Source organism: Siphateles boraxobius, unplaced genomic scaffold (assembly GCF_051911475.1).
Source record: "Siphateles boraxobius isolate OS27281-9 unplaced genomic scaffold, OSU_SipBor_1 2, whole genome shotgun sequence".
In the NCBI taxonomy this organism is placed as follows: Eukaryota; Metazoa; Chordata; class Actinopteri; order Cypriniformes; family Leuciscidae; genus Siphateles; species Siphateles boraxobius.
Window position 1 is genome coordinate 3,591,439 of NW_027508810.1, and position 26,165 is coordinate 3,617,603.

The 26,165-nt window shown below is 42.7% G+C and overlaps 1 long non-coding RNA gene across 1 annotated transcript in view; it reads right to left on the reverse strand.

Annotated features, from left to right (window-relative positions):
- Nucleotides 1-112: 112 nt before the first annotated feature.
- Nucleotides 113-26,165, reverse strand: part of LOC143744287 (uncharacterized) — a 45,641-nt gene continuing 19,588 nt past the window's right edge. Inside the window, exon 3 of the long non-coding RNA XR_013205827.1 lies at nt 113-199. This is a non-coding gene — a long non-coding RNA (uncharacterized LOC143744287). The remainder of the gene's footprint in view (nt 200-26,165) is intronic.

The window sequence follows — 26,165 nt, forward strand, 5'->3', positions numbered from 1 at the left end:
ATACTTCCCTTTAATTTGTACGTTCCTTATCTGTGAAATTCGGCGAAATCTTAGTAAGAAAACACTCAAGCTACACATCACACTTATTAAGCACATGAACCTCACCATGTCCAAAGATCCTTCTTGAAATGTGGGTCATTCACATTGACTTCAATCTTGGCCTTCACCATTATCCTCAACACAACTCGTCTCACAATTTCTGTGAAGTAAAAAATATTGACGGGGGTTTTAAAAGATGAATGGTTTGACATAATTGTTAAAGTCGGCAAAAGACGAAAATAGTCTTATCTTCCCTATTGTGACATATCTGAGTGAAACGGCTTCTCAAACAAGAAAAAATATGGGGCAGGACTTAATTTGATCAAATGGGAATTGATTGTATGGTTCTGGTTTGCTATTGGTCGATCTTATGAGTGACAGGTTGTCCCGCCGTCACGCCAGTAAACATTACCAGAGAATATTTTGAGGGCACATAAAAACAAAAATAATAACGATGTGCACTGATAAATCATTTATAATAGATTCTGTTTCACATCTGCTGAAAGAGCGGTTTTACACATAAACCCTTGCACTCTTATAGACCACAGAATGCACCAATCTAATTTTTAAAAGGTCAAAACCTCTTTGTAAATGCAATTTATTATCCAAGAATTGCTGAGTTTCGTTTAACATAAAGCTTTTATATAAAAAACTAAATATACACATTACAAAAGACATAATACAGCAGGTATCAATACAGACTGTGCATGATACTGCTACTGTTTGTGTGATCTCTGTACTACTATTCACAGAAACTGATGTGCAATTTGTTGAATGATATGGAAGCCTGTTTCCGCCATAGATAAAAAAAAGAGTATCTCAGTCATAATAATGAGAAACTTTCTCATAATTATGACTTATCTCATTACATTGAAAAAGTTTCTTGTAATAATGAGAAACTTTCTAGTAATTATGACTTAACATCTCATAATAATGAGAAACTATCTTGTAATAATGAGAAACTTTCTCATAATAATGACTTAACATCTCATAATAATGAGAAACTTTGTCATAATAATGACTTAACATCTTAACATGACTTATTTTCTCACACTTCTACACATGCGCAAAGCAGTGGAGCAGAAGGGAGCGACGTCCGCTGGTCAAAGCCGTGTAAATGCATCACAGCAAACATGGCACCTGCAAAACAGTTGTTTTAATTAAAGTCAGTATACGAAGTTCAATCTGTAGTGTCATTAAATAACATCCATTATTTATGTTCAACATAAAAAAACAAACCATACTGTTTTAGGATGATATTAAAGTCCTTACTCATTGAGTAAATAATGAGTAATGACATTACTGGGTTCAAAGCAATATGAAAAATGTATCAGAGACCCTATTACTCACTTTTACAAGTGGCTCCAGCATCTTTTAAATGTTTACAGCTCTGTATTCCCCATTTTGTTGAAGTGAAGTTCATCAATGAGGCCTCAATCCCATTGGTCGGGTGTGGGGTTGGGGGGGCCTCCATGTCAATTTTGCTTGGGGCCCCCAAATTCCTTCAAACGGCCCTGCTGGCACGTTAGGGTGGATGGGTTTATTGTAAAAAAAACACACTCACTGCTTACTCATGACACATAGGAACACAGCTAAAAGTAAATAACTTGAACCTTTTATTTAAAGTAGTAGCCTATATTTACCTGTCGTGACGTGAATTCGCAAGCACCCATAAGAGCTGTGATTGTTATGATTGAGTTGGGGGAGGTGCAACCTGTGAAAGGGGTGTTTGCAATTCCACTAGGTGCGTAGGTTTCACTAGTGTTGCAGAAACTACATACTTTACCTTTAAATAATGTTTCATGTACGCAATACAGTACGAGAGGGTGTGCTGTTTTGTGAATGCAGTCATGGCTGAAGGGGTCAAGCAGGCACTCTGCTTCGTGTCGTACCAAACAACGCCCTTCAGCCCTGACTGTAATCATAATAGCACGCCTCAAGTTCCTTATTGCTTTTATTAAACAGTTAACACTCAATACAAATTTAGAAGCTGAACATGTGTGCATTAATATGTTACTTTTTTGAAGTCCATCCTTCCTCCAGAAAAATAGTTACTGCATAGTGATAGTAAACTGCAAGAGAATGAGCAGCTTTACTCTACATATCCATTTAGGCTAGATAGTATTTATTATTTTATTGAAATAACTAATTTGCATTTATCAAGCTATTTAACGTAATGGGGTCCAAACATGAAGTACTGGAAGTGGCTGTTTAATTTTGTCAGAATTATTTGGTGCCCAAGAAGTGGATTTGTCAGCGCCCCACTGACTCAGGAATTTTTATGTGTAAGGCTAGGTAAGGCACAGTGGCCATTGTTTTGTATATTGTGCTGGTAAATATATTTACATGTAACCTTTTTATGCTTCAGTATTATTTGTTTGTTAGTTGATTCATTGTTATTCATCAGTCATTATTTTTTCAGCTGTTACTGACATCAGCAGCACCGATACAACAGTCAGACCAGAGAAAATCTCAGCTGGTACCTCTGATCCCTCTGGCTCCTCCACAGCCAACCACCCTCATTGCTGCATTAGTTAATTTTTGAGCATTGTTTTTTTCATTCTGATTACTATTAATATAAACTGTGTTTAAAGATGCTATATGTACACAGGGGCATGTCCAGGATTTTATATTTGGGATGGCGAATAGGAGGGCAAGAGCAGAATGAGGGGTGGCAACTAGGCATCCGTTGGTATATGTAAAAGTAAAAAAAAAATAAAAAAAAGAAGTAAATTGCAAACAGTAAATTCTGAATTATCAGCCATTTCAACTGAAAGATGAAGCCTGTAATACCAACATTGGATAAGAAATCTTGAACTGGGCAAGCCAACCTTTTCCGAATGAGAACCATGGCCTTGGATTTGGAGGTGCCTATTCTCATCCCGGCCGCTTCATACTCGACTGCAAACCGTTCCAGTGCATGCTGAAGGTCCTGGTCTGATGGAGCCAGCACGACAACATCATCCGCAAAGAGCAGAGACGAAATTGTGCTGTCCCCAAACCTGAGACCCTCCGGCCCCTGTCTGCGCCTAGAAATTCTGTCCATAAAAGTTGTGAACAGAACCGGCGACAAAGAGCACCCCATGCTGGAGTCCAACATGCACTGGAAACAAATCTGACTTGCTGCCAGCAATGCGAACCAAGCTCCTGCTCCGGTCGTACAGGGACCGGACAGCCCTTAGCAAAGGGCCCCAGACCCCATACTCCCAGAGTACCCTCCACAGCAAACTCCCATGAAACCTCCAGTACCCTGGAGAGGGTATAGAGCTGGTCCAGTGTTCCACGACCGGAACGAAAACCGCATTGTTCCTCCTGAATCCGAGGTTCTACTATCGGCCGTATTCTCCTCTCCAGTAGCCTGGCATAGACTTTCTTGGGGAGGCTGAGAAGTGTGATCCCCCTGTAGTTGGAACACACCCTCCGATCCCCCTTCTTAAAAAGAGGGACCACCACCCCGGTCTGCCAGGCCAAAGGTACTGTCCTCAACCGCCACGCGATGCTGCAGAGGTATGTCAGCCAAGACAGCCCCACAACATCCAGAGACTTGAGGTACTCAGGGCGGATCTCATCCACCCCCGGTGCTTTGCCACCGAGGAGTTTCTTGACTACCTCGGTGACTTAAGCTCGGGTGATGGACGAGTCCAGTTCCGAGCCCTCAGCCTCTGCTTCCTCAATGGAAGACGTGTCGGTGGGATTGAGGAGATCCTTGAAGTATTCCTTCCACCGTCCGACGATATTCCGAGTTGAGGTCAACAGCTGCCCATCTCCACTGTAAACAGTGTTGGTAGGGCACTGCTCCCTCCTCCTGAGGCGCCGAACGGTTTGCCAGAATCTCTTCGAGGCCAGCCAGTAGTTCTTCTCCATGGCCTCACCGAACTCCTCCCCAGCCCGATTTTTTGCCTCCACAACCACCCGGGCTGCAGTCCGCTTAACCCGCCGGTACCCATCAGCTGCCTCAGGAGTCCCACAAGCCAGCCAGGCCCGATAGGACTCCTTCTTCAGCTTTACGGCATGCCTTACTTCCGGCCTAGGGTGTCCTGGTGCCACATGCACTGATGGACACCCTTATGCTTGAACATGGTGTTCGTTATGGACAAGCTGTAACTAGCACAGAAGTCCAATAACAGACAACCGCTCGGGTTCAGATCAGGGGGGCCCTTCCTCCCAATCACGCCCCTCCAGGTGTCACTGTCACTGCCCACGTGGGCGTTGAAGTCCCCCACTAGAATGATGGAGTCCCCAGTCGGAGCACTTTCCAGTACCCCTCCCAGAGACACCAAGAGAGCGGGGTACTCTGCACTGCCGTTCGGCCCGTAGGCGCACACGACAGTGAGAGACCTATCCCCGACCCGGAGGAGCAGGGAAGCGACCCTCTCGTTCACTGGGGGGAACTCCAACACATGGCGGCTGAGCTGGGGGGCTATAAGCAGACCCACATCAGCCCGCCGCCACTCACCGTAGGCAACTCAAGAGTGGTACAGAGTCCATCCTCTCTCAAGGAGTGTGGTTCCAGAGCCCAAGGTGTGCATGGAAGTGATCCCAACTATCTCTAGTCAGTATCACTCAACCTCACGCACAATCTCAGGCTCCTTCCCCGCCAGTGAGGTGACGTTCCACGTCCCTGGAGCTAATTTCCGTGTCCAGGGATCGGGTTGTCGAGGCCCCCGCCTTCGACTGCCGCCCGATCCACTTTGCACCGGCCCCTTACGGTCCCTCCTGCAGGTGGTGAGCCCACGTTCCTTCGGGCTGAGTCCGGCCGGGCCCACGGGGAATTGCCCGGCCACCAGGCGCTCGCATATAAGCCCCAACCCTGGGCCTGGATCCAGGGTGGGGCCCCGGCTGCGCCATGCCGGGCGACGTCATGGTCCTCGTTATTTTATGCATAAAAAGGGTTTTTGAACCGCTCTTAGTCTGACCCGTCGCCTAGGACCTGTATGCCTTGGGAGACCCTACCAGGGGCATAATAGCCTCAGACAACATAGCTCCTAGGATCATTCAGGTACTCAAACCCCTCCACCATGGTAAGTTGGCAGTTCAAGGAGAGGCCCCATCCGACCAGAACCTTCAGCATGCACTGGAACGGTTTGCAGTCGAGTGTGAAGCGGCCGGGATGAGAATCAGCCCCTCCAAATCCGAGGCCATGGTTCTCAGTCTAAAAAGGGTGGCTTGCCCAGTTCAGGTTGGTGGAGAATTCCTGCCTCAAGTGGAGGAGTTCAAGTATCTTGGGGTCTTGTTCACGAGTGAGGGAAGGATGGAACGGGAGATTGACAGACGGATCGGTGCAGCATCTGCAGTAATGCAGTTAATGTACCGGTCTGTCGTGGTGAAGAAAGAGCTGAGTCGCAAGGCGAAGCTCTCGATTTACCGGTCAGTCTACGTTCCTACTCTCACCTATGGTCATGAGCTGTGGGTCATGACTGAAAGGACAAGATCCCGGATACAGGCGGCCGAAATGAGCTTCCTCCGCAGGGTGGCTGGGCGATCCCTTAGAGATAAGGTGAGAAGCACGGTCACTCGGGAGAAGCTTAAAGTAGAGCCGCTGCTCCTCCACATCGAGAGGGGACAGCTGAGGTGGCTCAGCCATCTGTTCCGGATGCTTCCTGGGAAGGTGTTCCGGGTGCATCCCAACGGGAGGAGGCCCCGGGGAAGACCTAGGACACACTGGAAGGATTATGTTTCCCGGCTGGCCTGGGAACGCCTTGGGGTCCCGCCGGAAGAGCTGGAGGGAGTGTCTAGGGTGAGGGAAGTCTGGGCATCTCTGCTTAGACTGCTGCCCCCGCGACCCGGCCCCGGATAAGTGGAAGAAGATGGATGGATGGATAAGAAATCTTTAAAGTATAATCATGTTCTATCTGTTTCCAGCATTGTGTGTGTGTGTGTGTGTGTGTGTGTGTGTGTGTGTGTGTGTGTGTGTGTGTGTGTGTGTGTGTGAGTGAGTGAGTTTGTGTGTGTATGTCTGTATCTGTAAGAATGTGGGTCCCTGAGAATGTGTGTGCGTAAGCATATTAATGGAGTAATCATGGAAAAAGGGCCTTGCTGTAGTGGAGATTACTGGTGGAAACTGGTGATTATTTAACTTAAATCACTGTAACATTTGCAATCTTGTTAATATTCGTTAAAACATAGTCATGTTATTACTTAACTGTATCATGTGTTATTAATAAATAACATTCAACACTCAACATTTTGAATTTATGTTTCTTCTGTGAGTTTCTTGTGTGTGCTGCTCAGTTGTTTTGATTTCTCCACTAAAGTCTCTCACAAAGAGACAGGCAGCACCTGATTCTTTGCATCAAAATGAGAAATAATACTAGACTTCTAGCTTCAGCTTGGTCACGGGCCTGCCACATGTGGTATTTTTGGCGAAAAGTTAAGGAGTGGGGGAAAGGTGAAGATAAGCCAGTGACATCATTATATGACGAACACTGTCCCAAAAAATATTATTTAGCTTGCGCAGACATTTTATTGCTCTGCCATTTTAATATTTCCCTAGGTTATTATTTGCTTTTATACATTTACATTTTATTGGCAATTAGTAGGCTAATTAATCCGCAATCAAGTCTGTTTTTAAGATAATCTCGGAGGTGTTACAACTAAAATGTCAATTTAAAAAATAAATAAAAAGCTTTTTACATATTATTTAAAAACATTTGTATAATTAAGATCTTCAATATATTTTGCTGATTTGGCTATTTCTCCACATGCTTTTTTTGTCAAGTTTTGTCTCCTGAAATCTCTGCGATTTCAATGAAAATGTATTCAATATGATTACACCTGTCAGAATGTGCGATTCAAATGAAAAGTTTGCTTTCGTATGCGTGAAGATTCTCACAACTATAGGCTACTCGTCTCTGGACAAGATAAGAGCGTTCTTCCGAGTCCGAAACTCCAGGCTATTGCACCAGCGCTCCGTGCTATTGATTCATACCAATCTGCCTTTTACACTTAGCCTGCTGCTGGGGCAGAAATGCATCTAAATGAAGACAATAGACTTAAAACTAAAACTGTTGTGAATTATAGATCATATTCGGTAAGTGCTTTTCGTGACCCAATTGATCGTATGATAAACTTTTTTTTTTTTTTAAAGCCGATAGATTGCAAAATTTGTCTGGCCCACCTCTGGGCCTCATCCTTGCTTAAATTCTGGCCCAGTTCTGGCTGGGTCCTCGGCCCAAAACACTGGAAACGGACTCAAACAACTTCCTATGGTCCAGATGTGGCCCACACCCAGTAAAATGACTCTTATTTATTGATATGGCCCAGGTCTGACCCAGGCACTGTAAGCCAGATCTGGCTGAGAGACGGCTTGGTCCCCGGGCCAGATGTGGCCCACAAACTGCTAAATGTAATTCATTTTATCAGGGTGTAGTGATCTTTTTCTTTGTAGAAAAGTTAGAAGCTCAGACAAGGAGACGGTGGAAGTTTTCCAAGCAGAAGTTCTTTATTGCTTGTCGGTAGCTGCAGTCATTCCAACATCGTCTAACTAAGGGAACTTTACATTGTAGTTTATATACATTTCAAGGGGGAGGGATTACATATAGGTGTAGACTTCTCTGAAACAAAGCAAATGTAAATAAGGTATACAGATTGAGGAACCTGCTCAGCATGAGAAACGAGTACAGGAAAGGCATAGACTTCTCGTACTGAGATGAGAACTCCAAGAAAAACGGTCTCAGTAATAAAATAGCAGATGTTCAAACTTGCTCAGCATGAGATCCACCCGGTGAGACACGAGAACAGGAAAGGCCTAGCCTTCTCGTACTGAGATGGGACAGTCAGGAATATGATGCTGGGAACCTCTACCGTTTGCAGAGATTTCCTGGTCTCATCATTTATAAACTTTACTATTGTATTGGAAACCTAAATTAAACATTTAAATAAAATTTGTAATCCTACATTTCCCCCTTTGAGAGTTCTAAATAAATCTCACAAAATACAAATTTAAACACTTAAACAAACATGCAATTTTAGGGTCCGTGACATCCCTACGGGTAATAATCTTCGGTCATCTGGTGTAATTTTGCTGAAAGATCAAGAATGTCTTGTTGGACCACCATGTTTGTGCACAAGTGAGTCCTGGAATGCAGTCATCTTCGGATGTGACACGCACACTTTCTTTCCAGCAAACAAGGCATTTGTGACATATTCATCAGCTCTAAGAATATGTTGTTTCTGGAGTCCGGACTTTGTGCGATCTTCATGATGTGTAGTAGTAGGAAAATCTTGATCATGTCGATGGATGACTGAAGGTTTCATATGTGAGTCTCTGCGTTGTGTATTTTTTTTTCTTTTGTGATAGTTGGTTCGGCAGTGGGTCTAGTTGTTTTCTGGAGATGGTGGCTTCATACGCAGGTGAGGAGGTTGATGCTCTCGGTACAGTCATCAAGTGGTGTCTGCACAGAGTAAGAAAGAAAAAACAAGACAGTAGAGCAGTATTTGTTCAAACACTAGGATTGTGAACTTTTTCTGAGTCTGCTAGACAGTGGAGCAGTATTTGTTCAAACACTAGGGTTGTAAACTTTTCTGAGTCTGCTATTGTTGTTTCCTCTTTCCCTATTTCTTAAACCTTTGACACCTAAGGAACAGTGAGGCAAGGATGGAGTAGGATAGGGCCTATAAGGGAAGTCTTCACCCCAGGGTTAACCCTCGAAGCCTGTTGCGTTCGGTTCTTCCCGGGGCTCCTCACTGGTTCCGTGTCCTAACCTATCCCTGTTGGTGGGGGAACAACCTTACAGTGTGTACAATGAGTCCAGGTTTTCCTTCCCTGACACAATACTGCAGCGGCTGTAATCAACATCACTTGATGTGGCCCATGCCACTTTGGTTCTAATGGCTTATTTCTGAATGACTTTATCATGACCCATTGACCTGGGATGATTGTGTGTCCACCTTCTGGTGGAGTCTGCCAACATGACTCAACTCTCCCTCTGGCACTCTGTACAGCCTTTGTTAGGTTTTCACAGTAAGCAATCAGGGCATCTGAACTAATGTGTACATCAGCATTTCTAAGATCAATCACACCTGGCATCTACATGGGGCGTCCAGTAACAATCTCATGAGGGCTCAGTCCTACTGTTCTGTTAGGTGATGCTCTCATACTAAACAGTACTGCTGGCAGTGCTTCGACCCATGGTACCCCTTCCTGATGCATTTAGCTTAGTCTGGTTTTGATTGTTCTGTTCGATCGTTCAACCTGTCCTGATGCTTGTGTCCTGTATGGGCAGTGAAGATTCCACTTAATCTTCAAAATTCTAGACACTTCCTTGACTATCTGTCCTGTGAAGTGTGTACCTTGATCTGAGTCAATGCAATCTGGTAATCCCCATCTGGGAATGAAATCAGTGACAAGACATTTAGCAGTATGTGCAGCTGTAGCACGCCCTGTTGGATAAGCTTCTACCCATCTTGAGAACTTATCTATTACTACCAAAACATCAGTTTTTCCCTTACAACGAGGCAATGATATGTAATCAACTTGCAGGTGACGAAATGGTCCTGGTGGGGCTGGGGTATGTAGTGCTGGTGTAGTGGCTGCTGGTACATCATTATTTTTCTGACATGTAACACACCTCTTGGCTGTTTCTGTGGCTACATTTCTGAATTTTGGATTCCACCACTGATTTGAGAACCTGTGATTCATCGTTGCTGGACCACTGTGACACAAATTGTGTATTTGTTGAGCCAAATATGGCAACAGTGATTCGGGAGCAACATACTTTCCCCCTTTGGTCCAGCAACCGGATGAATCCACGGTGGCTCCTTTGTCTAACCATGTCCATGCTTCATACAGAGGAACGTCTTTGTACAGATCAATTATTGATTCAGGAGGCATAATTGTCTTCTGTGCTGCACTACCTGAACACACTTGTACAGTTGCATAGAAACAAGCCTGTTTAGCTGCCATATCAGCAAGAGCATTACCTTTAGCTTCCGTAGTATTAGTTGTGAGATGTGCTTTCACTTTGATCACTGCTAATTTCTTTAGAAGTTTCATGGAAAACATTAGATCTTTCACTAATTCAGCATGCTTAATGGGGGATCCAGCAGAAGTTAGAAACTGTCAGGTTTGCCAAATGACACCAAAATCATGAATTACCCCAAAAGCATATCTGGAATCTGTGTAGATATTAGCAACTGATCCTGAAGCTAGCGTGCATGCTCTTGTTAGGGCTACTAGTTCTGCAGCTTGAGCTGAAAAATGATCTGGAAGACGTCCTGAAGCTAACACTTCCGTGGTGGACGTTACTGCATAACCTGCTCGTCTGTTACCTTCAATTGCTTGAGCTGAACCGTAAACAAACAACTCAAATTCTGAATTCTCTGTGGGAGTTTCTTTTACTTCACTCATAGGTGTATATTTAAGCGTAACACAATCGTGTCTCATTTCTCCTTCATCCTCTAACAAAACTTCAGTCATAGCAGACCTCATACATGAGGACGGATTCGTGACAGGTGCACGCTGTAAGACAATATTCGGGGCTGTGAGAGTTGCTAACCAATTTCCCCAGCGAGAGGAAGTGACAGAAGTGACTTTTGCTTGATTCATTAATGCGGACACTGCGTGCGGACATCTTACGTTTACAGACTGTCCCAACACCATTCCTGATGAAGCCTGAAGCGCTAGATGCACTGCCTGTACTGCTCTGAGGCATGGGCCCATACCTTGAGCTACTATGTCAAGTTTACCAGAATAGTAATGAATTGGGCGTAAACTGCCCCCATGATCTTGCATTAGACATGCAGTCATGAAGCTTAAATGTTCATGGACATAAAGCACAAATGGTCTATCAGTTTGGGCAATTCCTAATGCTGGTGCTTGACATAGTGCTCTCTTCAAATCATTGAATGCTTTGAGGTGACATTCTTCCATACAAACAGTATCAGAACTTGTTGTTGAATATTTCAACAAGTCATAGAGCGGCTGTGCAATTGAGGCATAGTCTTCAATCCAAGGTCTACAGTAACCTGCTGTTCCTAAAAATGATCGGAGTGTTTTAATGGTAGTAGGCGGGGGTATGGCTTTGACTGAAGCCGCTCGATCCTGTGTAATGGATATATTTCCTGCACCAATTGTTTGACCCAGACATGTGACTTGCTTTTTAGCCATTTGAGCTTTGTGAAAGCTGCATTTGTGTCCTTTCTTATGCAAATAGTCCAACAATGATGCCAATTCAGTTTGATGTACCTCGTGATCTGTTGAAGCAATCAAAATATCATCGACATATAGGATCATAGTGGACTGTTTTACCGGACATTCTGGGTCACACAAATCACGTCTGACAGCCTGATGGTATATGGTTGGGGAGTTTTGAAATCCCTGTGTCAAACGTGTCCACTTGTATTGCTCATAGTCAACTGTGAAAGCTAACCATGGCTGGCTGTCAGAGTGCAACGGTACAGAAAAGAATCCATTAGACATATCAATTACTGAAAAAATCTTACTCTCTAATGGTATGCCATTACAAATTGTGGAAGGATCTGCCACTAGAGGGGTGATTTTATCAATATTTTTATTGGCTACTCTGTAGTCTATTGTAAGTCTCCATGTCCCATTGGATTTCTTGATGGACCATATGGGCGAGTTACAGGGACTATTGGTTTTAACTAGCACTCCCTGCATCAGCAACTTTTCTACAATAGGTTTGATCCCCTGTATAGCTTCCTTATTGATCGGATATTGTTTGGTGACCGGGGGTGAAGTCCCCGTCAATTTAATTGGTTCTACACCTGTCAACAAACCACAATCATCCTTGTCTTTAGCCCAAATTGGATGATTCTGTAAGAAAGCATACTCAGGAGGGATCACATTATTGGTAGAAACTTGTGCTGAGGAAATTTTAATCCTAGCAGATTCTGAGGACACGTCTAAAGTAAGATGTATTTGTCTCAGGAGATCCATGCCTAAAATTGCACCTGTATTTGATGGAGCACATAACAATTTGTATTCAGAGTTTTCGGGCCAAATTGTACATCTATGGGCGGGGTTTCATACAAATCAGAATCTTCACCTATTACGCCAGTTAAAGAAAATTTGGTTTTCTTGTACCGAATGTCTAAACCTTTAGCCAATTTTGTAGGAATTATGGTAATTTCTGCACCTGTATCAAGCAAAAAATCAATTTCTTTCTCTTGTATGCTACCTTTCACAGAAATTCTTGTGTCATTATGATGTATTACAGGGGTAAGGTAGCTACTCACAGCCCCAACAATTAGTTTTTTTCCTGGTCTTTTTGTGCTCTTAAAAGAGCCTGAACAAGCTGTCCTAAAGTTTCAGTGGACACTTGCGGAACTGCTTCCGGGTTGTAAGCAGGCTGAGAAGGAGCAGAATTATGCATAGCATTTCTTTTTGTATCTTGCAATGTCTTCCTACACTCTTTCTTCCAATGTCCTAATCTTCCACAATAGTGGCAGCTGCCTTCTTTTTTAGACCACCTTTTTTCTTGTTTTGCGGTGCTAAATATAGCTGCTGCTGCTACTCTCACTTTGGCTTTAACATCAGCATCTCTTTCCCATGCAGCTAACTTGTCAACGTTACTTCTGAGAGTTCTGTTAGACCAAGTTAGATCTAGAAATGGCAAAGCTCTTCTGTATTCAGCTACAAGGCCATCTGAACAGATACGAATTAGTGGTCCTTTGTCATCGAGCACTCTTTCAGAATCATCCACTATTCCACTGTAAGTTATGGCTGACTGACAAAACCGTTCAGTATATTCATTTACCGTTTCTTCTTTCTTTTGTACACAGCTAGTAACTCTAGACCAGTCTATTTTGGGTCCTAAGATAGTCTTTAGGATTTTCAAAACACCTTCTCTCATATCGCCTCTACTGGCATGTTGTAGTTCAGAAGTCACTGCAGATTCAAAATTGTTGAATTCAGAATCAGTTAAAATTTGTGACATTAACTGTGTGACTTCTGTTAACGAAATGTCATATAGACGAATTTTGCTGATCAATGCCCTTCTAAATTCAGAAAACTGTTTACGAGGTGAGGGTAAACTCTCAGAGAGTCGTTCTATATCCTTAGGTCGAAGGGGTTTTGCGACAGTTTGTATTCGGACTACAGAAGGGTGGGTAGAAACACTTTCATTTTCCTCAATTCCCTGTGATCTTATTCTAGCTCCACACACATAAACTGAATTTACAGGCTTATCAGTGACTGATTGGATGGCTACATCTGTTTCAAAGAACGCTCGTAAATCAGGGTAAATGTTATCAGGCTGACTTACTTCTTCCACATCAGTTTTTTCTGCATCTTTGTTGCGGTTCAATTTCTTGGTCAACGCGTAAACTCTAGCACGTAGCTCTTTGTTCTCTTTCTCTAGCTCTGAGTTATGCTGAGACTGTTCTGTAGCTTTTGCTAAAAGAAATTCTCTAAGGCAACAAATTATGGTTTCACATTGTTCTTGCGAATACTTGCTCCTAGTACTTTTTTGCACTCTTCTACAGACCAAATCTTATCTGGATGAATCTCATATTTCTGTGTTAGCTCTTGACTAATTTTTTCAGTGATTATTAGATCCATCTGTTCTCCTACCAGTGTTTTAAATTCGCTATCTGACCACAAAGGAGTAGCAAGACCACCTGTTTTAGTTGTGGAGATTAGTCTAGCACTTTTCTTAATCATTTTGTGGATTTATTTGTTACCACACAAACAAACACTAAACTTCTCTGATCACAGAGGGTACGCTTGTTAACACAAATCAACTATTGTTAAACTTCCTTGTTACCAACACATCACAAACTATTAGTACGTTACTCTAATCTTCCCTAAAAGAAAAATGCAAAAGGATCTTTCACCTTCTTAACTTTTAGAGGATAAAACAAAAAAAAACACTAAATCTTCTCTGATCAAAAGAGGCTACAGTCGATAACACAGTTAACCTTCCTTGCCCAGAGCAAAGGGTAACACACAAAATATTAGCACGTTACACTAATCTTCTCTAAAAGGAAATGCAAAGGATCTTTCACCTTCCTAACTTTTAGAGGATAAACACATCCCTGTTTGAACAGAGGTTCACCAATATTAACACGTAATGTTAACCTTCCCTAACTTTAGAGGATACCTTCTCTAGCAACGTAGAGGCTATACTTTCATCTTTAAAATAAACTTTTAAAGGGTAACTTTGTTAGCCAGACACTGCAGCTGTCTGATAACTGTTCTCTGACGGCGCAGAGATTTGTACTGGTCTTCAGTGGTTCTTTGAATAGAGTGAAACTACCCGAAATCGTTGTTTATTGTAGGATTACAAATTTATTTAAATGTTTTAATTTAGGTTCAACAGTATTTTAACTGAGAAAGTGCACACACTGTTTTCCATTTTTGAGGCAATCAAGGTTTTGGACATTAACCTCTTGTCACATCTCAAATGTCAGCTGGGCCTTTTGTTGATCTAATCAGGCTGATTGGATTAGCATCTTAAGGCTCTGAGTTACACTGTTACCTGATGAAATCAGGTAACCAGCTGAATCATGTACTTTCCTTTACATGTTTTGTTCAAGAGTCCCCTCCTCTATGAAATTAATCCCACCCCCTTGAAATGTATATAAACTGCAATGTAAAGTTCCCTTAGATTAGACTTGGGTAAGATTTTGGATGCAGCAGACTACAGCAAATAAACAATCCTGCTTAAAAGATACAATCCCAACGTCTCCTGGTCTTCGCTTCTGAGTCTCCTACACTTAAGAAGAAAAAAGTTTACAACATTATACGGAAAGAATTCCGTCTGGAACTCAAAAAAGTAAAAAAAAAGTTTGTTCTTTGTTGAGCTTTGAAGCTTCAGGATTCAGCTCTGGAACTCAGTCTTTGTTGAGTGGAGATTTCAGTTCTGGAACTCAGTCTTTGTTGAGTGGAAATTTCAGTTCTGGATTCAGGTAAGATTCTCTCTGGAATGCAGTCAGATCTTTGAGCTTGAATTCCAATCTGGATTCAGGTGAAGTTAATTCTATCCGGCTCACGGCACCATCTGTAGTGATCTTTTTCTTTGTAGAAAAGTTAGAAGCTCAGACCAGGAGACGGTGGAAGTTTTCCAAGCAGAAGTTCTTTATTGCTTGTCGGTAGCTGCAGTCATTCCAACATTGTCTAACTAAGGGAACTTTACATTGTAGTTTAAATACATTTCAAGGGGAAGGGATTACATATAGGTGTAGACTTCTCTGAAACAAAGCAAATGTAAATAAGGTATACAGATTGTGGAACCTGCTCAGCATGAGAAACGAGAACAGGAAAGTCATAGACTTCTCGTACTGAGATGAGAACTCCAAGACAAACGGTCTCAGTAATAAAATAGCAGATGTTCAAACTTGCTCAGCATGAGTTCCACCCGGTGAGACACGAGAACAGGAAAGGCCTAGCCTTCTCGTACTGAGATGGGACAGTCAGGAATATGATGCTGGGAACCTCTACCGTTTGCAGAGATTTCCTGGTCTTATCATTTATAAACTGTCATGATTCTGCCATCATGTCCTTGTATTCTTGTAGTATTGTGGCAGGATCATGACAGACCCATGTTTTATGTACAAGCGCATGGTCTGTTGTTTGGGCCATGTGCTTGTGTTGTCTCGTCTTGCTACCCCGCCCCCTTGTTATCCTTGTTTAGTCATGATTACCTTGTTAGCGTCACCTGTTCCCCTCGTTAGTTTCTTGGTATTTAGTCCTCTTGTGTTTGCGGTCTTGTGTCGGTTCATTGCCTAATTTATGCTGAATGTTGTCGAATCTGTCTATGTAGCTATACCTTGCCATTTCTTACCCGTGAGTACTTAGTGTAGAGCCTTGTCTTTGTGAATGTTTATTTGAAGAATTGTCAGTTTATTGTACAGTCATTGTATAGTCTAGTCTATCATCCATTCCTTGTCCTAGTCGTGTTTTGCCCCCTCGTGGGTTTTGTTTTCCTGTTTTCTGTCTACAACAAACGTTCTGTGATTTGCATACTGTCTGCGCCTGGGTTCATCCGCCATCCACATGACAGAATGAACCGACCAAAAGGCGATTTCCGACTCCAGGAATGGAAAGCTTCCGTTTGCTTCCCAGGGTGAGCGGACCTTGAGACAGTACGCCCGGGTCGCGGAGGAGAGGCGGTTCTTCTTGCCTGAGATTCTAGTAAATCGCTACCTCATCGCGGGCCTAAACGTTCTGCCTTCTCTGGCTGAACGGGAGAGTCTGGTTCGCCGCCCGTTCCCGGATATGGTGGCCTGCTTGTCAAGGAAGGATTCACCATGAGGTCTTCACCTTCTGCCCGCCTGCCTATCATTCCCGAGGGTCGAATGATAGGCGTCGCGACGCTTGGGGACCAGGCTGGTTCCCCCACGACTCCAGAGGCGTCTTCCACACCCGCTGACCTCCGTGGTAAACGAGGGAGACGGGTTTCTTGGGATTCCCCCTCGGAGTCATCGTCATCTGAGCTCACCCTACCAGAAGTGGTCTTCCCAGTTCCTGGTTTGTCTTCCGCAGAGCCCGTCCAGCCGATCACGAGTCCTGCTGTGACCATTGCTTACCGACCTAGGAGAAAGAGGAGGAAGAGGGGAGCCTCCCATCCTTCGTCAAGCGCCGTTCCAGAGCCCGCTACTGCAAGCGCCGTTCCAGAGCCCGCTACTGCAAGCGCCGTTCCAGAGCCCGCTACTGCAAGCGCCGTTCCAGAGCCCGCTACTGCAAGCGCCGTTCCAGAGCCCGCTACTGCAAGCGCCGTTCCAGAGCCCGCTACTGCAAGCGCCGTTCCAGAGCCCGCTCCTGCAAGCGCCGTTCCAGAGCCCGCTACTGCAAGCGCCGTTCCTGAATCAGCAGCTGGTTGCCCGGCTACTGAATCTGCCTCTGTGAGAGCTGCGGCCGATCAAGCTGCAGAAGCAGTCCTGCAAGCGGTGTCTGCTCGTAAGCGGATGCCTATCATTATTGCTGCCGAGACTCTAGCAGACTACCTTACCAAGCTTGTCAAGATCCTCGATGTGCCCGTCATGTCTTGTCCCGAGCCCACTGTGTCTGTGAGCTCTATTCCCAAGCCTACCACTGTGAGCGCTGCACCCGATCCTGTCCCTGTGAGCACTGCCTCCGATCCTGTCCCCGTGAGCGTTGCACCCAAGTCTGCCACTGAGAGTGCTGCACCCAGTCCTGCCCCTTCGCCTGCTATGTTCCCCGTCAGGAGTCCCGTTTCCTCATCCTCTATGTCCTCCGTGTCTGAATCGGTTGCTGCTACCACTGAAGCAGTATCCCAGTCTGTTCCCCCGTTCGTCCCTGTGTCCACCAGCCCCCGGACTGTTTCCCCTTTTGTCCCTGTTTCCACTAGTCCCCGGACTGTTTCCCCGTTTGTCCCTGTCACCACTAGTTCTCGGACTGTTTTCCCTGTCTCCACTAAGCCCCGGACTGTTTCCCCCAAGACCTCTCCTCGTGTGTCTCCGTCTAAGCCTGCCCAGAGTCCTCGTCCTCAGCCCTCATCCCGTGGACCCAAGACCCCCAGTCTTCCCATCTTCCCTGGACCTCCCCCCATGAACTCTGTGATTCCTCCACCTCCCCTGCCATGTTTGATGTTTTTATTGTTCCACCCTAACCCTGTAATTGTTTATTCATGTATGCCGTTATTAGTGTTTTCCATGTTTTGTTGGTTTTTGTCTATGTCTCGTTCCGTCTTGTCTTGTGCTTAGTGTCCCTTTGAGCGTCTGGAAGCCGCTCCTTAAGCGGGGGGTTCTGTCATGATTCTGCCATCATGTCCTTGTATTCTTCTAGTATTGTGGCAGGATCATGACAGACCCATGTTTTATGTACAAGCGCATGGTCTGTTGTTTGGGCCATGTGCTTGTGTTGTCTCGTCTTGCTACCCCGCCCCCTTGTTATCCTTGTTTAGTCATGATTACCTTGTTAGCGTCACCTGTTCCCCTCGTTAGTTTCTTGGTATTTAGTCCCCTTGTGTTTGCTGTCTTGTGTCGGTTCATTGCCTAATTTATGCTGAATGTTGTCGAATCTGTCTATGTAGCTATACCTTGCCATTTCTTACCCGTGAGTACTTAGTGTAGAGCCTTGTCTTTGTGAATGTTTATTTGAAGAATTGTCAGTTTATTGTACAGTCATTGTCTAGTCTAGTCTGCCATCCATTCCTTGTCCTAGTCGTGTTTTGCCCCCTCGTGGGTTTTGTTTTCCTGTTTTCTGTCTACAATAAACGTTCTGTGATTTGCATACTGTCTGCCCCTGGGTTCATCCGCCATCCACATGACATAAACTTTACTATTGTATTGGAAATCTAAATTAAACATTTAAATAAAATTTGTAATCCTACAAGGGAAACACAAAATCAATAATTGAAAAAGATTAAGGGGTTTTATTCAAAATGAACAAATAACACTACATGAACATTTTGTTAACAACAGGGTAATATAAACATTTAATATAAAACAAACATTTATAACAATTAAAGAGTGCACTTAAATATGCAAGTTAACATTAATGTTATTTGTAAAAACAAATTAAAATCAATCATTTACAAGAGCATATTGCGAAATAGGAATATTTCCTATGCAGAGCAAAAAAACAACAACAAATGCACACACAAACGGTTTCACTCTTTCTTTCTCACACACACACACACACACACACACACACACACACACACACACACACACACACACACACACACACACTCGCACACACAACCTTGCTCACACACACAACCTTGCTCACACACAGACTCACACGCTCGCTCGCTCGCACTCACTCACACATGCTTGAGCACTCACACACGCACGCACACTCACGGACTCAAGCATGTACGCAATCACACACGCATGCACTCACACACGCACGCACTCACTCACACACACTCACTCGATCACGCATGCACTCACACATGCACGCACTCATACGGCCTCCCATGCACACACGAGCGCACTCACACACGTACAATACTCACACGCACTCAAACACTCACACACGCACTCACTCACGCACTCACACACATATGAGGTGTGATTTGTGCACTTTTTGGCACTCGCTAAGCAAACTGAGAGGTGAACTAACGTGTATACACTCCCCAGCTGTCTGGCCAAAATCCCATAGAATTCAGGCGTCAGACGTAAGATATGTATGGAACGCCAAAAGGGTCAAATTTCGCCACTAACCAAATGCGTTTCTCGAAATGCCGGTGTTAAAGTATGACGTTCTGTGGTAAAAACGCCGCAAATTACGGCGTTTACAAAGCAAAATCGCCGTCATTATCGGCAGTTTTTTTTATCCAGCCAATGGCGCCGTTTCTGACGCCGCAGGCCATCCATAGTGCACCGTTATCTGCAGCGCTACTGTCTGACAAAGACGGCGTAAAAAACAGCGTTTTGTATAATATTATAATCATCCCCACCCTTTTCTTCAAAGTTCAGCCCATCTAATGAAGTAGATGGAAAGACATATGTAGTAGATTGTCGATATGAATGGCGATCCGTCTTAAGGGTTATTTTTCAAACGTTGTTAGTACTATTGTTTGGACTGTTATCGTGTCATATTTTTATTTCTTCATTGGGGACACGTGTATCCCCCTTTTTCCTTTATCATATGTGGGTGTATGATTTTAGCCTCTGTTTACATTCATGTCTGTGAAATACATTAGATTACCCAGCAAACGTACTACCTTCAGTAGGCCATTGGTCTGCGTGCACGGAAAGCAGTGTCATTTTGCTCTTAGTGACAGGGGTTCGACTCCAAGGTGAGGTCCGACCGTATTTTTATCTCCGCTTTGTTTCTTTTGTATTGGTCTTTTACATTTTGGAAGACTACCCGATAGCTGACAACTGATTGAGTAGTACGGTGTAGGCTACTTATCACGGGAATGACAGCAACAACTGTTTTAAGCCCGCTTACAGTGGCTGCTGTGGGTCCCTTTATTGCTGATTATAATGATTTAGATGGGCCTAGGTAGATGCTTCACGATATAGTCCATTTCACTTTTTAAGATCATACGACTCTTTTAGCAGTTCCCAGGATAAACGAAAGGAGGTAGAGCCTTCCTAAATGATTGAACTATTAAAACAAGAGATGACGCCAGCCCAAGCGAGGACTACCGCTGCTCATGACCATCAAGTTATCACGCTGCCATTGCCTTAAAATAGACATTAATATTGCTAACAGTGAATAATATATTTTGTACTACCTTGTTCATTCTGATGTCATATAATATAACGATTATGTGACTTTTTTGTAACACTAAACTATTCATTTTCTGTAGAATCAGAATCAGAATTTCTGGCGTTATTTTTAGGGGACCATTGTGGAAAAAGGGGGCTAAAGATGGAAAATGTAATGGTAATTTTTTTTGCCAAGACTATTCAGTAATTTTACGGAATTCTCCGTTAACCCTAAAACACAACACAGTATACAATGCCTTAGTAAAAATACACGGGAAAACTGTAAATATATTCTCGTATTATAATCGTATAATGCATGCCCTATTTTTATGGACTGTAAATAATAAAGAGTTGTGAGATGCCTGTGTTTCCATAATGGCTAATGCTACATATTTTATTAGGTTTTCTTTTAAATGTGTATTTTTAAAAATAATTATATTGACAGACACAAAATGCAATTAAAATGTCTGTTCTATAGTCAGTACTCACAAAGGTCTAACGATCAAGATTAATTTAAAAATTGCCCGGAGTTCTCCTTTAAGACCCCTTTTAATACTTCCATATTCCGTTACAGAATAAACCCGTACAATATCAAAATGAATCAGGTATCTATAATTTTGTACCTTTTGTTGTACCGTTTAAGACTTTTTATGGCCTTAAATTTTATCAAACCAAATATAAGACTTTTTAAGGGCCCGCAGATACTCAGTATCGGTATCCGATACTGCCTTTCTTGGCCGTATCGGGTATCGGTCAGAAGAGACAGATTCAAATCCGATATTGTGCGTATACTATTTTGTTTTATTGTTAAGCCCCAACCAAAGGCACACAAACATTATAAATAACTGCCTCAAACAGCTGCGCTATACATTTAAAGCGTCTTAATTTTATAGTATATAGCCTAAACGTTTTTTTTAAATCTTTTTAAATTTTTTATCTAGTGGTTTGTTGGTCCAGCACCATCTCTACTTTTGTCAACACCTCCTTCAGCACGGCTATGATAAAGAAGTTCATGATTTTGAAAAACATATATAAAAGTAACAAAAATATACATCTGTATCCTTAGGGCCAGATTAACTAAACAGGACAAATTAGTGTCAGAGCACAATTCCACAAAAAAAGGAGCATATCGAAGTGGAAATTTATAACATGTCTACTTTCCAAAAATAGAAACCTTTGAAATATGAAATTTTTTCTGAATGTTGCTGAAATTCAGCTGTGATTCTTCCATTAATTTCCATAATGACCAAAGTAATCTACCAAGAGCAGCGCAAATTGGCAGCTGGTTTAACACGTGCTTTTTTGGCCGCTAAATAATGGCGCAAATACCAGTAAACTGACGAGCACAAGTCTTAGTAAATCACGTTGTGATTCATTTAAAAACTGTCCTCCCATAAATTTTGCATTTGATAGTGAAACTCCTACAAATGTATGGAGCTAGAATTGTGTCTGTATTACATGCGAGAAAATAAATGATCTGAGAGAAAAAAAAAAGTTTGAGAGAAAATATTATCACACGGATAGCAAAAAAGCATTTCATGAGAGAAAAAAAGTTTTCATACCAATAGCAAAAAACAATATTTGAGACTAAAAAAAGTTTTGAGAGAAAGTATTTTCTCATAGAACATAAAAAAATATAAATTTGAAATTTTTTAAATTATTTCTGAGAAAACGAAATCTCTCAAAATACTTTGAAAAAATACCCTCAAATATGTATTTTTGCTATCAGTGTGAAAACATTTTCTCTAAAAAAAAGTTTGTCTCAGAACGCTTTTCTTTGCTCTCGATGCAATTTTTTGCTCTCGTGTCAAGATTTTGCTTTCGCTGTGAAAATTGCAGGGTCATTTCCTATTGGAACGTTCCTATTGGCCAGTCGGGTGAGCATCGTCTTGTCTTGGGAGTCGAACTGAATCATTACACCATTGTTGTTCGGTTCACCTAGATAGATGCCTCCTCTGCCTTAGAGCTTAGATTCTCTGCCCGAGCCCGAGGTCGGGCCGATATTTCCCGTCACCATCCTCGGGCCGGGCCGGGCCGGGCCTTTGATCTAGAGACGTGCACTCCCAACGCAAAAGATTGCGTCGCGGGACTAGATTTGATGGCTGAGTGCGGGCACGGGCTGTAATGCAGTCACTCTGTGTGTGTGCGGGTTCCGGGAGAATAAAACGATTACTGGGACTCTCGCAAACTAGAAATATCTATGAATAAAACATATAAAAACGAATACATTTTTATTCATCTGTTGCAGAAAAGCAACAAGAACAACTAAAACAAAATACAAATTATTTACAGGCCAGAGTTTCGTTTTATAACATGTTTGCAGCTCGAAATGTCTGATAACCTGGCAGTGCTACAAAAGAAAACTTAAATTGAGGATAAAATATTCGACAAAATTAATACCTATAAAAAAAGCAAATAGGAAAGCGAAAGAAAACTCACATGGCATATTGTCCATCGGCTGCCCGTTTTTGTATCATATCAGTGAAGGTGCCATGTGGTGCTGGTGATACATGTAAAGTGGTGGTGGGAACAGAGGGGAAACTGGTGTTTGTGGTCACTGTAGGGAAGTTTATAGTGGGGGCAGATGGCACAATTTGTTTGGGTGGTGGGGCAGACTCATCCTCAGAGTCTAACAAGCACTGATCCTGACCTCCAGGTGGACCAATACGGACATTCTTGCTATTTTAATAATAAACCAAAATTGATCAAAATGAAATCAACAATATTGACAAATTCTAAAATGTTTCATGATAAATATTGCTTAAAATACAGCATGAAAGCATCAAGGAATAGTAATGTGCTGAAAAAATATCCATACATTTTACACCTTGGTGGTCTTTGCTTCTGCCAGACACTTCTGCCTCTGACTGAAGATCTGACCAGGTCTCTGCCTCTTTGGCCTTCCTCCTGCCCTCTTCTTAGCTGTCCGGCAAAAATGTATTACTTTGCAAGACTCAGGCTAATAATTTTACAAAACAGCATACAAAACACCATGAGCCTAACAACGGTCTGTTATACTGCTGGTTGGACAATATAATCTAATAATGAACCACTTGCTCCATCAAATGCTGCAATCGACCAATCAAAGTCACGCATTCCAGAGGGTAGTGTAATAATGTAACTTAGCCAGTGGTTATGTGTACACTAAAATGGCAGAATAAGTGAAACCTAGCATGAAAATGTCAATTTTACCTGTTGAAAACAATGTTCGATCATCCCACCGGACCCAGTCAAGGTTAGGAGCCATCTTGTTTTTAATGGCCTGGTAAAGGGCCATGCCCCTTAATGATTTAGGCCAACCGCTGTTAGGACCCTGAGATATTTTGTGTTTATATCAACTGTCCTGGTGTATATTTTCTCTCTGCCTCTCTCTCTCTCTCTCTTTCTTTCGACATGTTTGTGTTACAGATGGGCGTTACCTCTGTTAACCTGTGGAAGACTGTGATTGGTCCTGCTATGTACTTGACCCGGATATAAGGACCGCCCCAAACACTCAATGAATGCCTTTGAGCCTAGTTGACTTTGTGCTTTATGCCATTGTGCTTCTACTTTACCTTTGTTCGTTTCGCCACTATTTAATTGAGTAAGACTGTCATCCCAGAGAGATTGTTAGTTTTTAGTGAAACTGTGAATGAGTATTTGTTGACTGTTATCCTACTTCTGGGGCCCGTTTCAATAAGGAGGTTCAACCAACTCTGAGTTAAAACTTGAACTCTGAGTTGACTTACCCTGAGATGGGAAACTCTGAGTTTTCGGTTTCAGAACAGCTGAACTCTAAGTTGACTGACTCTGAGTTAAGCGCGTGCACCACAACTATAAAAACCCATTATCAATGGAGTGCAGATATTATGTGTCATGTTACAGCGCCAGACAAAAAGAGGTCTGCATATTTCACACCAGCAGTACGCAATTTTTTTTTTTAAGCAACAGTGCAGCAGTGGCGATCGAGAGAGTTAGTTTGGGAGAAAATAGTTGCTTGAGTCAATGCGTAAGTTTACATTTTAATACATGTAAGTTCATAGTTGCTCTTGTAATTTCTCTTGCATTCATAAGCTTGTAAATTATTTCGACTAATTTTAGAGTTACAGCTGTAAAGACAATTTTACAGGATGAACATATATATACAGCAGTGTGCTGTGTTTTTACGGTACAATTGTAGTTAATGATTTACAGTAATCGGGTAAATTTTTACAGTCTTACTGGCAATTTTGGTTGCCATTAAGGCTGTAAATTTAACAGTATAGCTGTAGTTAATGATTTACAGAACTTTTGTAAATTTAACAGTATAGTTGTAGTTAATGATTTACAGGACTCTTGTACATTTTTACAGTCTTACTGGCAACCGAAGTTGCCAGTAAGTTATTGTAAATTTTACAGTAAATTTTACCAATTTATCAATTTACCAGTAAATTACCAAGTAATCTAAATACTGTAGCCTAATTTAATTAAAGGGATTACTCTTAATTCTTCTGTAATATAAAGTAAAATATGATGTCATTGCATTAAATACTGCATAGACAATAGAACAATTCTGTATAAAACAATAGTGGATTTAACATAACATTTTCTAAAGGTATATTTTTAATGTAATCTTCTCTCTCTACACACTTTGGTCAATTCAAGAATAATTCATGCAGTCATGTATTGTTAATTTGAAAGCATTAAAAGTGCAGTTTATTGTCTCTTTTTGTATTGTTCAAGTGGTTGAGGTTGATATGGGATTTATAAAGTAATTTGTAATAAGTAGACCAATACTTTCTAGAGATATTAATTATTACATTAATCTGATTACACTGTTGAAGATGTCATTTGTAGTTAGTAATTAATAACTATTTTAGAGTAACTTACCCAACTGTTATAATATCTGAGGTGAAACTGGAAGAACAGTATGTTATTCAACCTAATTTTAATTTTCATGTAGGTGCAATCCTGCAGGCATTAAAAGAACGTGGCAGCAGCTGAAAAAGAAATATAGAAACATAATTCAATCAGGTAAGGCTTGAGAATATCATGGATGTAGGCTACCTGACTTTACAAACATTTGACATATTAAATAACTAAATAGCATCCAGTGTCTAGCAGTGCAGCAGCATTTTTGACATAGTAGATGTCAGGAGATGGATAAGGAGATGCAGATGCAGAGGAGATGGAGATGCAGATGCAGAGGAGATGGAGATGCAGATGCAGAGGAGATGGAGATGCAGAGGAGATGGAGATGGAGATGCAGAGGAGATGGAGATGCAGAGGAGATGGAGATGCAGATGCAGAGGAGATGGAGATGCAGAGGAGATGCAGAGGAGATGGAGATGCAGAGGAGATGGAGATGCAGATGCAGAGGAGATGGAGATGCAGAGGAGCTGGAGATGCAGAGGAGATGGAGATGCAGATGCAGAGGAGATGGAGATGCAGATGCAGAGGAGATGGAGATGCAGATGCAGAGGAGATGGAGATGCAGAGGAGATGGAGATGGAGATTCAGAGGAGATGCAGATGCAGAGGAGATGGAGATGCAGATGCAGAGGAGATGGGGGATGCAGAGGAGATGCAGAGGAGATGGAGATGCAGATGCAGAGGAGATGGAGATGCAGAGGAGATGGAGATGCAGAGGAGATGGAGATGCAGTGGAGATGCAGAGGAGGAGGAGATGGAGATGCAGAGGAGATGGAGATGCAGTGGAGATGGAGATGCAGAGGAGATGGAGATGGAGATGGAGATGCAGAGGAGATGGAGATGCAGAGGAGATGGAGATGGAGATGCAGAGGAGATGGAGATGGAGATGGAGATGCAGAGGAGATGGAGATGGAGATGCAGAGGAGATGGAGATGCAGAGGAGATGGAGATGCAGAGGAGATCGTGATGGAGTTGCAGAGGAGATGGAGATGCAGAGGAGATGGAGATGGAGATGGAGATGGAGATGGAGATGCAGAGGAGATGGAGATGCAGAGGAGATGGAGATGGAGATGCAGAGTAGATGGAGGTGGAGATGCAGAGGAGATGGAGATGAAGAGGAGATGGAGATGGAGATGCAGAGGACAT